The sequence below is a fragment of the Schistocerca serialis genome, chromosome 2, assembly GCF_023864345.2.
Source record: "Schistocerca serialis cubense isolate TAMUIC-IGC-003099 chromosome 2, iqSchSeri2.2, whole genome shotgun sequence".
Taxonomy (NCBI): Eukaryota; Metazoa; Arthropoda; class Insecta; order Orthoptera; family Acrididae; genus Schistocerca; species Schistocerca serialis.
In genome coordinates, this window is record NC_064639.1 from 386,121,527 (window position 1) to 386,135,208 (window position 13,682).

The window sequence follows — 13,682 nt, forward strand, 5'->3', positions numbered from 1 at the left end:
CCATGATTTAAAAGCACAACTACAATAAATTTTCAAAAGGCAGAAAGCCCAAAGCTTTATCCTTAAATAATTTTTTTAAATGGGGCTAAAGTCCAAACCATCTAAGATTCAACACATAAGGAAGGCTGAAAGCCCATGATTGAAAAACACAATTACAATAAATTTTCAAAAGGCAGAAAGCACAAAGTTTTATCCAGAAAAAAAATATTTTAAAGGGGGCTGAAGGCCCAAACAATGCAAGACTTGACAAGTAAGGAACTTTCAATTTTAAAATAGCTAAAGGCCCATTATTTATAACCCAACTAAAAGCATACAAATTCAAACCATCGGCTGTTGTTGTTGTGGTCTTCAGTCCTGAGACTGGTTTGATGCAGCTCTCCGTGCTACTCTATCCTGTGCAAGCTTCTTCATCTCCCAGTACCTACTGCAACCTACATCCTTATGAATCAGCTTAGTGTATTCATCTCTTGGTCTCCCTCTACGATTTTTACCCTCCACACTGCCCTCCAATACCAAATTGGTGATCCCTTGATGCCTCAGAACATGTCCTACCAACCGATCCCTTCTTCTAGTCAAGTTGTGCTACAAACTTCTCTTCTCCCCAATCCTATTCAATAGCTCCTCATTAGTTATGTGATCTACCCATTTAATCTTTAGCATTCTTCTGTAGCACCACATTTCGAAAGCTTCTATTCTCTTCTTGTCCAAACTATTTATCGTCCGTGTTTCACTTCCATATATGACTACACTCCATACAAATACTTTCACAAATGACTTCCTGACACTTAAATCAATATTCGATGGCTATGACCCATTAAAATACACAATCAAACACCAATAAGAAAAGGCAGTACAGCCAGTGGCGCTCAGAAGTTTCCGGGGGTTGGTCTGCACTTGAAATATTAACGTTCGCTTAGGGGAGACATGTAGTCGGCCCAACTATATCCGATCCGTTTGCATCCCAATCAAGAGACAGTCAACGGACCCACCGGCAAAACGACTTACTTTCCACCCGACCAGTACACAAGGAACTCCAATGCCAAAAAGGAAAGGCGTAGCCGCTCAAAACCAAGTATGCATAGGCAGACAAAACTACACACACGTGTTGGACGGCGACAACACGGTGAGGGAAGGACAGTGCCTCAATTTACGTCAGCGGCCAGGGCGGGTAACCGAAACGGTAATAGCCACAAGGCAGAAAATTCTGCGGGTGGACTTGGACTTCAAATAAACAAAATATAGTTAAACTCCACCGGATGGTGGCCAAACTTTCACCAACTCGAACACTAGCTGTTGCTCACGAAAATACCACCAACAGCCAACCATGAAAACCAACAGCACAATGTGAACAGACTGGCTTGAGTAATTAAATCACCACTCAACTTTGATGTCCTGGGTCAGTGAGTCACGAACCTCGTAGCAATCGGAACAGTTCCCACACACTCTGACACTGCTTAGAGACTGCCAGCAGGCCTGGCCCACTGCGCTGCGCTGAGATTTCCTTGCTGATCCACACCAACCGATAGTCTGCCGCACACTGTCTAGCTGGAAACTATAAGCACCTGACCAAAGATAGTACAAGGTGCGAATATCAATACACACTGCTGCTGCACATGTAGAAAGAGGACGAACCATGACATAACTGCAGAAATTAAATGCAGAGTAACAGTCAAAGTTTAAACCAATGCATAAGCTGGGACCAGCATGGCTCGCATAGTATCAATATTAGGAATAAGAACTACCTACATAAAAAGGTCCAAAAAGGGGTCCAATATTAAGGAACACACATTTTCAATAAATTGCCAGCAACCATTAAAAGCTTGGTTTCAGATAAAGCACAGTTTAAACAGAGTGTGAAAGACGTTTTGATAGGCAACTCCTTCTGTTCGATAGATGAATATCTTAACAGAGACTTTTAAGCCAGCTTCAGTAAAAATGTCTGTTAGATTTCCGTTTTGACAGCACTTGGTCACAACAGTCAAGCTTAGATATTTTTTGTATGATAAATTTATTAATAGTGCAAAACAATGTTTCATTCTGACAATGTGTTAATTCTGTAAATATTAGATGTTTCAGTTTACCACATTGTATTCACCTATTTCGACAATCTCCGGACAAATGTTCAGGGTAGTAAGTATTATCTAAAACAGAATTTGTAATAAAATACCTGGCCAAGAGTGGACTCTCACCTAAAAGATTTTCGAGAAGGGAACTGAAGCATTTCTTCATTCCATGGAACAAATTTCAACAAATGGAAATTCAGGATGAAAACTCTTCTCAAGGAAACAGAACTTTTACCTTTTTTGCATGTGAATTATCTCACGAAAGTGGAATTTATCGACAGAGAGGGGGATACACAGCTTGTTGCAAAGAAAACACAACTGGCTCTAAACAATATCAGAAATGTAAGTCTGGTCTTATTCAACGCATTGCTGATAGTCACTTGCTATGTGTGAAAGAAAAGGTAACCTCTTTTGATTTATGGACATCTGTGCAATAAATTTGAGAGAAATGGAACTGCTAGTCAACTGTTGTAGAGAAAACAATTGTTCACTAACAAATTTAATGCAACAAATGATATGCTAGTTAGTCTGTTTGCGAAGTTTGATAAAGTTTGATTCGAGAATTATGTATGACTATAGTTACTGTCGAAGAAATCGTGTGCCATCTTCTTTTAATGATGCTGTGAAATACAACGTAGTGGTCACTGCAATCAAAACTCTTTCAATGAAATACTTGATGCTGAGCTTCGTGAAAAATAGGTTTGTGGATGAAGAGTCGAAGCAGAAAGAAGTTATCAGAAAAACACAAGAATTATGATGCACAGCTGTTCAGACACAGTAGTATAAAAAAAAGTTCGCCAGATGCCAGTAAAACAAGAAATCAGCAAGGAACTTAGAGGAACTCATTCAGTTTTACTCATCATCATTGTGGAAAGACTGGTCACAAAAGGGCTAACTGTAGAGTTAAGTTACGAAACAAGAACTCATGAATCAGAAACTCGAGGATCATGACTAACGTCAAAAAAAAGTTTTGTTTTGCAGCATCAAACGGAGATGAAACAACAAACAACATAAACAGATTCTTGGACTCTGGGGCAACGAATCACTTGACTAACACTAAGATACCTGTCACTAACTTTAAAAAACTGGAACAACCAATCAAAGTTAAAGTAGCTAAGTCAGGAAATTTTCTTTAGGCTAAAGTGTAAGGAGAAATTAAGGTCACTAGCGTTGTAAGAGGAAAGGAAATTCGGGCAACGATTAAAGATGTTGTAACTTTGTCAGACCTTAACTATAATTTTCTGTCAGCTACAAAATTGGAAATGGATAATTTCAGAATCACATCCGAGAAAGCTCAAGGTTTAATTTAAAAAGAAAAAGAAACTATCGCCATTGCAAATAGGAATGAATCTCGGTTACATGTTCTGATTTTTTTACAACGTAAAGCCTTGTCAGCTTGTTCAACTGAAACTAATGTGAATCTGTGGCATAGCAGATTACGTCATTTGAGTTATGATAGCATTAAATGCCTCCAGTCACAAGATGATGGTTGAAACTGGACACTTCAACAATTCCCATGAAACGATGCTCAGATTGTATCGAAGGGAAACGATCACAGCTACCATACAATCACAGTAGGACACCTCCCACCAGACCTCTTGAGTTGATCCACAGTAACCTTTATGGACCAGTCTCACTGGAACAGTGTGACAGAAAGAAGTATGTGATCACATTCATCAATGACTTTACACATTTCACAGTGGCCTATGCACTGGAATCAGATTTGGAGGAAACTTACTGCCTGAAGATATTACATACCATGGTTACAGTTCATTTCAATTTGTAAATCAGCAGATTGCGCTATGACAGTGTTCGTGAATATATGTTGAACGAGTTGAAGCAGTTTTTTGAAGAACAAGGAATACAGTTTGAGTTTGCAACGAGATATACACCTCAGTAAATTGGTGTCTCGGAGCAGATGAACAGAACTCTTCTTGAGAAAGTTCGCCATTTGATACTTCAGTGTAAATTAAGTAAAACGTTCTGATCAAAAGCTGTTTGCTCGGCCATCTACCTGTTTAATAGAAGACCTTCTGTGCCTTTGGAAGGAAATGGTCCTGCAGCTTTGTGGTACAACGAGAAAGCTAACTTGAGTAAGCTGAGAGTATTTGTATGTATTGCTTGTCTACTGGTACCAATGGAACTGAGAACAGGGAAGTCTGACAGCAAGTTCTTGAAGTGCTTCTTTACTGGCTACTATCACGGCTACAGATTTTGGTGCTCAAAGGAAGGAAAAACAGTCACAGAAATGAACATTGTTTTGTATGAAGGAAGATTGATTTTAAGGTTTTGAGGACTGGATTCTGTAATCTGCACAGGAATCATCAGAGAAAGAATACAAAGACGATAATGAAGGAGAAATCATCGAAGAAAATGTTAAATGATGGGTGTCGTGAAAGAATTCCCATACCAGAACTGGCCAGTGACGAAGAGGAAACTGAAAACCAAGTTGTTCAACTTTCTACCAGGAAGAGGAACTCTGCTAAATACCTGGTTCACTACTGTTCTTGCACTGAATGTTGAACCATTTGTTGATGATGTACCAAAAAGTTACAAGATTACTTTATAAACCTAGACTGGATGAAACTGATTCTATAAAGGAAAATAAGGCTTGGATCTTTGTTAAATTACCCACTGGAAGGAAGGCCATCAGCAGTAAGTAGGTGTCCAAATTGAAGGACAACAATGGAAATATCATAAGACACAAGGCTGGACTTGGGGTGTTTGCAGAAAAAGGTATTTGATTATAAGGAAACATATGCACCATTGGCTCGACTTGCAACTGTTGGAGTAATGCTAGTTATTGCAATCCAATGAGGACTGGTTCTGGAACGATTTGGCGTCGCCAATGCTGTTCTTCAAGGATTACTCAAAGAGGAAATACACATCATTATTCCCAAAGGAGTGGCTATTCCTGAAAAACTGAAAGACACAACTGGTTTGGTTTACAGGTTACAGAGGTCTTTATACAACTTAAAACAAGCACCACTAGCATGGAATCATTCAGTTCACACATTTCTTATCTCTATAAGATTCACTCAGTCAGAAACAGATAAATGTCTTTACTAGACAATTTTAAAGGAATTTGTCATTTCCATATCCTCCATGTTGATGACATTCTGAGGGCAGGAAATAAGAGAGAGGAAATGGGCATACTTTAAGTTAAAGCAGGAGTTTACAATAAAGGAACTGAGAGAAACACAATCATACTTGGGAATCGAGATTTCAAGGAACAAAGGAAGAATATATCTGAACCAAGCGCCATATTTGAAGAGTTTGCCACAAGGATTTAATGTGCAAGAAATAACCCCGTCAAGAAACTTATGGAGGTTAAATTGGAAATCAAGGTAGGAAAAGGATTGATAAGCCATGCAGAGAGTTGACTGGATATTTGACGTACACAGTGATAGCAACAAGACTTGAATCATATGCTGTGGTAACGTTTTTGAGGAGATACCAAAACTATCCATTGGACGCACTCTGCAGATGCTTCAAAAGAGTTTTAAGATAAATCAAAGAAACCATCGATACGAAACTACATTATCCAAATCGGTATTCAAGATGTTCTTCTAGTCTATGCTGATAAAAACTGGAACAAGAAGGAACATGAAAGGTCTACCTCTGGTTATCTGTTACAATTTTTTGGCAAAATATAAACAGACTAATTTTGCTTTGTCTTCTACAGAGGTGGAATATGTAGCTCTGGCAACAGCTGTTGCTGAGGTACTCTTGCTTAAATACCAGCTCGACTATATTTGAATTCCACTTCAGCTTCCAGTTCGTATATTCCAGGATAATCAGTCCTTTATATGGCTACCAAGGAAGTTAACCTCCTTGACAGTTACTGAAGAAATGGAAACATCATCAGTTGAGGCACATGGACATTAAACATAACTTTGTGCATCAACTTCATGACTGCAGACTCTTCACCACTGAACATGTACATACAGAGGACCAGATTGCAGACATCTTTACCGAAGGCTTAGCGGCTCCTAGGTTCATCACTTTGAGAAGTTTGTTGGGTTTATCTTAATTTTTAGTAATGTTAAACGTAAAATTCATTAAATGGTGGAGGGCTCTTGAGATTTCAATTCAATGATCATATCTGTGATTTACATTAAATACCTTCAAAGATTTAAAAGCAAGCTTGTTTCCATTTTTCGTAGCTCATTAGTTTCATTTATTTTTTCCATTTAATTAAATCAAATAAAATTTTAATATTTTCTGAGTGTTATTTAAGTGTGAGAAACTGAAAATAGGCGACCTAGTGACGTCACATTTTTATGTGGAAATGCAATATAACACCATCTCCCTTTAGGGCCAATTCACACTGTTCATCATGTCACAGCACAGCACATCACGTCAAGTCAAAACATTCTGAAATGCATTTCAAATAGCGGCATCCACACTGACCATCCCATTCCCTCATGCCATATCATGGCACCATCCAAGTTCCTTGGGAAGAAAGTTTTAACAGCTGACATCATCCATTCATTGTTGATCTTGTGACACCTAAGCGCATTTCCTCCCAATACACAGCTACATGCACATTTCAATATTTCGTTTGGTCGTAGTTTTTGTGGTTGATAAGTATTTGTTATTTACTATAAATTGTTTTGTTTCGCTATTTCGTTTGTCAAAAGTTATAATTTTAGAATAAACGACGAAAGATAAATTAAAGCAATGAGGCAGCAGTGTGAACTGTATGAAATTAACTACTAAATTACTTGCCCTCTACTAAATTAATAAATTTCATTTTAATACATACCAGTACCGTATTTAATATGTTACAATGAGCTGGATTGCAATGTGTCTGCAACGTGAAGTGAAAAAAACACTGTGGGTAAAACCAGATTGATTAGTAAGTGGAATATGTTTGTATGTTGTCAGGTATTTGTAATGTTTCATAAAGAAATGGACTGAAATCTTCAGTCACTGCGACAGTAGCATAGTGCTTTTTTGTGAAGTATACATCAAATAATGTATTGGAGTTGATTGTGTATACATGCTTATTTATTTTTAAGTACCTCTCTGGATTGTGTGTGAAACAGTTTTGAAAGTATCAGTGGTCAATATTTATGTGGTTTGACTAGCTAATCCCAGATTAAATAAGACACTTGAACTACTAAAAGCCAAATACAAGATGTAAAAAAAACCTATAAATCTTGAAGGGAAAGCTATTGTAGGAGATATGACTATTGCACAAAAGTTTTCACTGACTGGCCACTAAACTGAACCTTAGACAAACCAATTTTTCACAGGATATGAAGTCTGCTCGTAACATTGTGTTGTTGGTAGAAACTCTGGGTGCTATTTGACATAAAAAGAAATAACTGGTGCTTCGAGTTCCTAAATTCTTATAAAATACAGATTTTGCTTCAATCGAGTTCCTTGTAGAGTGTGTGTAATTCCACTTCTGCATCATGCAATGATAATTTTTGGGCCCACATTCTTTATGTGTTGTTTTGCACTTCTGTCTTCCTTTTCTAATACACAGGGTGTTACTTCAAGCAACACATTGCATGTAACAACAGTTAAAAATCATCTTGCGAAGATCAGAAGTCCCGCGAAAAAAAAAACAGTTGAGGACAGACACCCTAGTTGAGACCATGTGACTCGAAAGAACATGTTCTGTAACGTGGCAGTCAGTGCGAATACACCTTGAAGTAATGGTGCCACGATGTGATGCCGTGACAGCCATTGTGTGTGTGTGAAATCTTATAGGACTTAAAGCCATTGTGAAATGGCCATAGTCTAACCTCCTTGGTGGCATTATGCTATACTAACTCCAGAGACATCACTCAGAATCAGAATTTTATTGTCTTATGATGCACATACATAAACCATTGTTTCAAGGTACAGGAGCGTCCTCAATACAGATAATGTATCAGAGATAAGGACAATGTGCTAAACAAAAAACAAAAACAACCTTAGTCTACAAAGAGCATTACAGATGTGTTTCATTAAGGCCAATTCACACTGGCCATCATGCCATGTCACATCCGTCCCTTCAAAACATTCTGCAATGCATTTCAAATGGCGGCATCCACACTGGCTGCCCCGTCACATCACGTCACTCATGGCTCCGTCAAGGTTTCTCTGGAGGAAAGTTTTGACAGCTGATCATGTGACCTTCAAGCTCATTTCCTCCTGGTACACTGCTGTGGGCAGATCTCCATATTTCATTTCATTGTGGTGTTTGTGGTTGATCTCTGTTGTTTATTGTTCGTTATTTGCTATAAAGTGTTTCGTTTCGTTATTAATTTTGTTAAACTTTATAATAAATGACGAAAGAATAGCTGAAGTAGTAAGACAGCTGTCGGAATTGTGCGGCATGAGCATACTAAATTATTTGACCTCTACGACATCTATAAAGTGGGTTTTCATAGATATTGATACCATATTCAATACTTCATAATGAAATGGATTACTACATGGCTGCAACTTGAAATGACAAAAAGTGCTGTGGGTAGAACCATATTGATTAGTAGATGGAATTTATTTGTATGTTGTGAGGCATCTTTAGTGTTATATAAGGAAATGCACTGAAACTTTCAGACACTGCCAGTTGTTTGTTTGGATGTGTATTTGTGGCAGGCCTATTTATTGTTAAAACAGCTCTCTGAAACGTGTCTGAAACAATTTTGCAAGCATCAGTCATCAATATTTATATGGTTTTACTAGCTAGCCCAATACAAATAAGGGCACTTGAACTTCATAAAGTCAAATACAACTTATATATCTTTAAGGGAAAGACATTGAGGGAGATATGACGAGTTTACAAAAATTTGTACTGGACTAGCAACTAAAGTTAGCCTTAATCCAAATTTTCACGAGTTGTGATGCAGCTCATTACACTGTGTTCATTTTAGTAATTCTGGGTGTAGTTAGACGTAACAAACGAAGAAACTGATGCTTCCACCTTCCAAAATATAAAATGCAGGTTCCTCTTCCTCAAGCTCCTTGTATAATATGTGAAGCTTCCCTTCTAACCACATAATGACATTTTTTCGAACCCACGGATTTTCTTTGTTTTGCACTTTTATCTTTCTTCTCTAATATACAAGCCGTCCCTGCAATCTGCAAGCCGTTTGTCCAATAAATGTCAATTTCGTACAAGTGTAGCATCTAGCATCTACCCATATAAGCTACCGCGTTGGGTATGAGCACATCGCGCATAAAAGCAGTTTAAAATCATCTTGCTAAGATCGCAATTCCCGCGGAAAGAACAGCTGTGGACAGCAATGCGAGTTGAGATTACGTGACTTGAATTGCATTGACGTGATGGACAGTGTGAATACATCTTGCCCTTGACGTGACGGACAGTGTGAATTGGCCTTTGCTCTACAAAGACATCTGCTTCATCATTTATAAATGCCATGAGTGAATAATAAAAGTTTTGCACTAGGATAGCGCATAATTTTATCTTCAGCAAACCTAGTTCCATACAGTGAAACTTTTTCATTTTAAATTCATTATAAACATATCGTCGATGAAGAAACAAAATTGCCGATTTTTCGTTTTTCAGCCAGATGATGTCGTTCACCGTACACACATCTGCTCTTAACGCCATAATGACGATTTTTTAATTATTTACCATGAAAAAATTATGTAAAACAATACTGTGCATGTGATACAGCAGATAAACAGATGGCAATACCGCGGAACTGTAGAGAATTAAATACCGCGTATCTACAATCTATGGATACTGTAAGCAATACCGAGTAAATACAAAAGTGCGCGCAGCCACAGCACATTGTTACTGCCTTATTATGTCTCTGACAGTGCTCGAAAGTGGTTCCATACTTGTAGCTTCATTCGTGATAATGGACAGCGATATAGATGATCTTTTTACTAAAGAAGAAATTGTTTCTCAGCTGAAATCAGCTAATGAAAGCGGAGAATCTTTCCTGAGAGTGACTGATAGAGGTAAGAAAATTGTTTTATTATTCGCCCTTTGAATATTAGTAGCACCGCAAGTGTCTAATTGTGATATAAATCAGAACGCCCCCACTTCACTCGTTCTGTGCTTTATTTATTTCTGCCAAAGATTTCTAGACTGTCCACTTTCTTGTAGGATCTCCCGTAAATGTAGGTCAAACAACAGGCGAGGAAAGTCGTAATGCTGAAGTTACATTGACCGAAGAAGAATTAATTTCGTATATGGGGTTCTCGGTTACTGTTCCAGCAACATCTAATGACACAGGTATATTTTCTTGGGATTTTTGTTAATAGTATTACTGATGCCGTCGTTCTCATAAATACATGAATTTGAGCTTCATCTTTGTCTGCTTAAATTAATATATAAATATTTTTCCATCTAGAAACTTCAGTGGCTGTATCCAACAATGCTCAAAATGAAACCACAGCCACTGTTTCCACTAGAGACAACAGTACTTCACACTCATTGCTATGCGATGGTGCTCATTGTTTGCCAAACACTCTGGATAAATTATCGGAAGATTTCGGGAGCAATAATGATGCTGACAGTGAAGGCCAAGAATTTTATGATGGTGTGAGAAGTGACAGGAAATGGAAGTCTAAACCACATCCTGAAGACTGGAAGAAAAATGCCAATAAAATTCTGCGAATGCGTGGACAGGTGTATATTGGATATAAAAGAAGTTGAATTGGTAAAATTACTCATGATACTACAAGCGAGGCACGAAAATTAGGTCCAACATGTACTTCGAAGATGTGCCAGAAATACGTTCACAGAAGGTGTCATCAGTTTTCTGCTGCTGATATGCAGGCTGTATTTAACACATTTTGGGAAACGATGTCACGGGATGAGAGAAAGGTTTACGTTATCAACATTGTGGACATAATTCCAACCAAACGTCCAGGGAAGATCACTGGCGAATTCAGGAGAAAAGGGACGCTCATTTATCATTTTAAAATGAGCTGGGGAAACATAAAGCATGCAAAAAGATGTTTCTCGATACTCTTGGGAGTAAAGAATGGACAGTCCGATTTTGGCATGGAATGAGTTCTGATACAGAATCGTCACGACCTTGAATCAAACAGATGAAGAAGATGCATTACTGCAGGAAATCATCCTTGAAGTTGTACCTTGAGCCTATTCTACAATCCAAACAACAGCTGTATGGACTCTATGTGGAAAAATGTCATTTAGAGAAGGTTTCACCATTAAGTCGGGCTACCTTTAACTTGATTTTAGAAGATGGTAATATTAGCTTATTTTCCCCCAAGAAAGACCAGTGCGACTTGTGTTGTAGTTACAAGCTTGGTAACTTGAGTGAAGACGTGTAGAAGCGACACACAGAACGGAAAGAGCAGGCAAGGACGCAAAAATATGCTGACAAGAAAGAAGCCCAGCAGAAGCTCTGCTCAGTGTACATCACGGACTTACAGGCTGTGAAAGTAGCTCCATTTTTAAGTACAAGTGCAGTTTATTATAAAACAATGTTGGCTGTTCATAACTTTACAATGTATAATTTAGAAAGTCGTGATGCAGTATGTTACTGGTTCGATGAAACCCAAGGTGATTTGGTTGCATCATGTTTTGCCTCAATGCATCGTCGACATTCTATCCAGAACGATTAAGGAAAATCCCTTTCAAGTCATTCTGTATTCTGATTTCTGACGGCTGCACATATCAGAACAGAAATGTGATATTATCAAATGCTCTTTTAAGATTAGCAATTGATACTGGAGTACTGATTACACAAAAGTTTTGGAGAAAGGCCATACTCAGATGGAATGTGACTCAGTTCACGGTTCCATTGAGTGCAAGCTTAAAGGACGTGAAGTTACACTTCCTAGCCAATAACTATAATATCTAAAGAAGCACGATTTTAGCCACAGCCATACGAAGTCTGTTACCTAGATTATTCATTTTTCATCAACTACGCAGAGAAAAGTTTGTGGCTGTACGACTCAATTAGGCCTGGAAGAGCTGTAAAAAATTAGCCTACAGTTACCGATCTGAGGGCGCTACAGTACCGCCCAAATGGTATTATTTACTATAAGTGCTCTTTCAACGAGGTGTGGAAAGAATTACCGAGGCGTCCGAGGAAAATTCTTGGATATGTTTGCTTCCCGAAACTATACAAGGAAAGTCGGAAAATCAAGAAATCTGTTCTTCTTAAAGATTGTCATAGTTATTATGATAAGATTCTTTATGAATGAAAATTATCCCGGAGGTAACTGTGTGACGAGTATCAGTGCAGTTTAATTCTCTGTTGCTGCTTTGAGTGACATTTAGGATTTTTCTTTAAGAAATGTGCTGACATTATCGCAACTATGTAAACAGTATATTTATAAATGTTTCTATGAAATCTTTCAATAAAAATGATTAATGCTCCAAAACGTGTTCTTACTAGCTTTCTCAGCACTAAATACCAACGTAAATGTGTCAAGTCGTGCCGGGAGACTGACAAACAAATACCGCGTAAGTTGCAGATCATCGCATAAATACCGAGACAATTCATCGTATGTGCCGTAATTAAGCTTTCTAAAGCGTATTTTCTTTTGTTTCATATTTTTATTTGATTCATTATTTCCTTGTAGTGCTACTATGCAAATTTAGCGCGGCTGTGAAATGTATTAGACAGTTTAGACACTTTTTTGTCTCTCGTGTAAAATTCTTATTTTGCTACTTAAGCCGGGTTCACCCAGGCAACAAAAGTATCGACACTGCTAATGGCGAACTGCAGTTACTTTGTAGTTGCATGTGTGAACTCCTAGTTTTCGGTGGCGCCATTTAAGAAGCGCAACTTTTGTCACGCCACAAAAAGTTGAACTTGGTTCTACTTTGTTGCGCCATTTTGCCTTCTCCACAATCGAATAACGTCATTCGATTGTTACCTCGCGGCTGGATTCAAACCTTTCTAGTGCGTAATCGTTCGCAGATAGTGCTTTTGTTTGTGCGTTTGCTAATAATATGTCGAAAAAGTGGTCAACAGCGACAATTATGAGATTCTTGGAGGTGTATCTAGAACGAGAATGCCTTTGGAACCACAAAAACGAATCATACAAAGACAGAAATTTGAGAGATGCTGCATTAAATGAAATATTAAACAGTATGCGTGAATATGTACCTGGAATTGATGTAGCTACAACAAAATTAAAAATTCGAAGCATTCGAAATGCTTACATGGGTGAACATAAAAAAGCACTGAAATCACTTAAGAGTGGTGCGACTACAGACGGTATTTATAAACCCAGCCTTGCTTGGTTTGAAGCTGCAGACCGGTTCTTAAAACATGTAGTCGAGACAAGAGAGACGAGAAACACTTTGGTAAGTAATATTTTACATTTATTATGTTTGCAAAACATCTTATTTAGTGATACGTACAGCCGTTTAATCAGCTGAGACAGGTGACGCCATTTTGCAAACTGCGCAATTACAAAGAATTTGTGGCGTCTGTGTGAACGGTAGCCCACAGCGCCACTCCAGAATGACTTCACTTGTGGCGAATGGCGATACTTTCGTTGCGTGTGTGAACCCGGCTTTACGCGGTATTGTTTCTTCACCAACGATATGCCATACCTGGGATATACAACTGCACATAATAAAAATTGGAAACAGAGACAGCAAGAAATTACATAAGTAATTCCGTTATTGCAATATGTACTTTTAAAATTAATATTAAT